The sequence below is a fragment of the Cupressus sempervirens genome, chromosome 10, assembly GCF_028749045.1.
Source record: "Cupressus sempervirens isolate cs-2001-9-10 chromosome 10, ASM2874904v1, whole genome shotgun sequence".
NCBI lineage: Eukaryota > Viridiplantae > Streptophyta > Pinopsida > Cupressales > Cupressaceae > Cupressus > Cupressus sempervirens.
The window spans coordinates 35,166,430-35,170,147 of NC_143127.1; the positions used below are offsets into that span (position 1 = coordinate 35,166,430).

Here is a 3,718-nt window from a genome sequence, read left to right on the forward strand (position 1 = left end):
ACAAAGGGAGTTCACACTGATCAAGGTAGTTCTATTTTGCTTTGAAATTTTTATGTATCATGACATGTTGTGTTGCCATCAATGCCAAAGAGGGAGATTGTCGAATACAATCATTCAACTGTATGTTGTCTTTGATGTTACAAAAATGTCAAGTATACAGGTCAATTTACAACAATGCTCAAAGTATTTACTTTATTGAAGTTTGGAATGAATAATGCATGACCAGATTATTTCTGGTTTGTGTGTAGTTGGGAATGGGCAGTGCGCTAGAGACCCTGTGTGGGCAAGCGTTTGGGGTAGGCCAGATTCATATGCTTGGAGTATATATGCAGCGTTCATGGATAATATTGTTCTGTACAGCACTGCCTCTTTCTCTTGTTTTCATTTTCGCCACGCCAATTCTGAAGTTGCTAGGACAGGATGCTGACGTAGTTGAATCAGCTGGAATATTCGCCATTTGGATACTACCACAGCTGTTTGCTTTTCCATTCATCTTTCCCATGCAGAAGTTTCTTCAAGCACAGAGAAAAGTCATGGCCATGGCTTGGATTGCCTTTTTTGGATTGCTTTTCCATGTTTTTCTGAGTTGGTTATTGATATACAAACTGGAGATGGGATTAGTTGGAGTGGCTATCCCATTGAATGTATCATGGTGGATTACTGATATCTGCCAATTCTTGTACATCGTTTACTTTTGCCAAGATGCCTGGAAAGGGTTTTCTTGGCTCGCTTTTCAGGATATATGGGCTTTTGTACGATTTTCATTGGCTTCATCTATCATGTTATGGTTAGTTATGGAACACCAGTGTTTGTTTTCTCTTATAGTTCTAACCTTAATTTTTGATAATGAAAAACTTAAATTAGGAGCAGAGAATGAACAAAATGTTTGAAGACCTAAAATTGTGTTTATCACATTCATTCATTTCTGTTGTGGCCATTTTCAGTTTAGAGTTCTGGTATATGATGTCATTGACTATTATGACGGGTCATCTAAAAAATGCAGCAGTTGAAGTCGATGCATTATCTGTCTGGTAAATAGCCTTTCCAATATCAAAAAATTATTAAAATGCAGTTTTTAATCTTCTGGAATATGAAATCACAAGCTCTTACTGATTGAGATGAACTGGTGAGTGTATGGGTAAGACCATTTTTTTTTCTTCAAGTTCATCAGATTTTCACAATTCATATTAGATGAGTTTTGTTTTTGGGAATTGATTGTGTGATAGTTTTTAACATCAAATATGTTTTATCATCTGAAAATGATGGATTGTAGAGTAGTGATCTAAAACGTTGATGCTAAAAACCATCACACAATTGATCCCAGAAGAGAAACTAAACAAATTTCCTTGTTTCCTAGGTCAATATAGCTGTATAGGAATTAGGTCCTTTGTTCTTGGTGCATAAGGTTGTTGAAACCTATTATCTGTTGTAATTCTTACTATAAAATACTCCCGATTTAACAATTTTTATCAATTCTTTTGCAGCATGACTCTGAATGGATGGGAAGCAATGATCTTCATAGGTTTCAATGCTGGCATTAGGTATGAACTTTTCTGGTAATAGATATTCTACTTTTAAGGCTCTTCTAGTATTTGATGTCATATACAAATTTTGTTTTTGGATTCGATTGTATATGTGTTTTTGGCATCAACATTTCATATCATATTCTAGATCCATCAGACATAGTGATCCATTATCAACATGGATCAAGGAATGTGATTCGAAACATTGATGCCAAGAAATATACACAATCGATTCCAGAAACAAAATTAATATTAGAAATGAACTGTGAAAATTATTATCGTTAAATTCATATCTCACATCCAGTACTTAGAAATGAAGCTAGACAGAGATCACTCATAGAAGGTTTTTACAATTTTTTGATTGCTGGTGTTTTCATATATTTTGTGCTTACCGCTTAGCTTGCATTGAGCTTGGCAGCGTCAGAATATCAAACGAGCTGGGAGCTGGCCATCTAAGAGCTGCAAAATTCTCTGTCCTTATAGTAACTATAACATCACTCTCTATCGGAATAGTGTGTATGTCTATCATTTTAGCCACCAAAGATGATTTTGCTGTGTTATTCACAAATAGTGCATCAGTCATAAAGTTGGTGTCCAGCATGGCCATTTTACTTGGAGTGACAATGCTCTTGAATAGCGTACAGCCAGTTCTATCAGGTACAAAGTAAATACTAATTCAGATTAATCAAGGTTTCCATGACAATAATTCTTGAAGTTGACCAATTCAGGTTTAGCATTGTAATTTTTGATTCTCTATGTAAACATCTCAGGTGTGGTTGTGGGAGGAGGATGGCAAGCCCTAATAGCGTATGTAAACATAGGGTGCTACTATGTTATTGGAGTACCCCTGGGCCTTCTTTTGGGCTATAAATTTGACCTTGGAGCCAAGGTAAACTTGTTCCTACCCACCCATATTCCCAAATCCCCTTCAATTAGTTTATATCCCAAAACCCTAAATTCCCAAATCGCTCGTCTTTTATTTTATGCCAGAAAACCCTAACTTGCATGTTGAAACAGGGAATTTGGACTGGTACGATTTGTGGAACAGCCCTTCAGACCATGATTCTAATATTAATCACATTTTCACTGACTGGAATAAAGAGGTAAGAAACATTGTTTTTCTTTAGAGGTTATTAGCACCGTGATGTGATAGCACCATTAAGTTTTTTTACTGTATTTTCTTTTTGTTGTGCAGGTTGCTCAAGCCAAGGATCGCCTCGAGTTGTTGGGGGGATCAACTGTGCCTCCAATGAAGGTCAGTGAAGACATTTAATGACTTTTAATTAATCTACAGAACTTCAATTTCTCTCATAGAGATTTCGCTGATCCTTTCCATTCAAACTGGCAGGCGGAATAGATTGCGAAAAATGACGTCTCTTATTAATACAGTAGAAATGTTGAATCGGCACTGCAGCCACTGAACTGGACTTCTGAAATTGAATTCACAGAATTACTACCATTTGGATTTTCCTCTAGTGTGGAAAATAAATTTTCCAATTGAAAATCAGTTTTGATCTTCCTGCAATTTAAAACTTTCATAGAAATCTGCATATTTTAACTTGCTCTTAACTTGCTTTGCAATTTGTGTTACATCCTGAAATTTTGACCTAATTTAATTTAATTTATATCCCTTGAGATGATTAGCCTTTCCTGTGATTATGTGAAAAAGGAAGTTTTTAATTAACTGTTTATTTCATGTGAACTTGATTGTTTACAGTTATTTTGTATAATTGTTTATTGATAATGGTAGTTAACTTTTGTTTCTCATGTATTTGATAACAATAGTTAACAATTGCTTGTTATGTTTACTGAATCACGATAGTTAGCCATTGTTACAATTCTCTGTGTTATATTTTGGTATTGATTTAAAATGGAAAGAACTTGTTATTATTATGGAAATGTTGCGCGGGTGGTTGTGGGAGCAAATAAAGGGGAGAAAGTATTGCTAAAAAAGATTTAAGGAATGAGACACTACTCTAGTCCATTTGTCTGATTGTCATGTATGGCCTCTTACTACCTCGGCAAGAATGTAACGACTTCATAACAGGATATATACATTGAACACACATTAGCTACTTGGGCAAGATATAAAACATTTATATATTTAAACATACCAAAATTTGCACCTTTCTTGTTCTATGTGGCATGTTCATTTTCTTCATCATTCATACATACATACATAAAGGTAAGATGCC

The 3,718-nt window shown here is 35.1% G+C and overlaps 1 pseudogene across 1 annotated transcript; it reads left to right on the forward strand.

Moving 5' to 3' along the window:
• Positions 1-254: 254 nt before the first annotated feature.
• LOC149532434 (protein DETOXIFICATION 33-like) lies at positions 255-3,158 on the forward strand (annotated as a pseudogene). Its single transcript, XR_016358136.1, has 8 exons — positions 255-787; positions 945-1,031; positions 1,485-1,541; positions 1,942-2,180; positions 2,294-2,412; positions 2,541-2,626; positions 2,719-2,778; positions 2,872-3,158. The product of XR_016358136.1 is annotated as a protein DETOXIFICATION 33-like (transcript).
• The last annotated feature ends 560 nt before the right edge of the window (positions 3,159-3,718 follow it).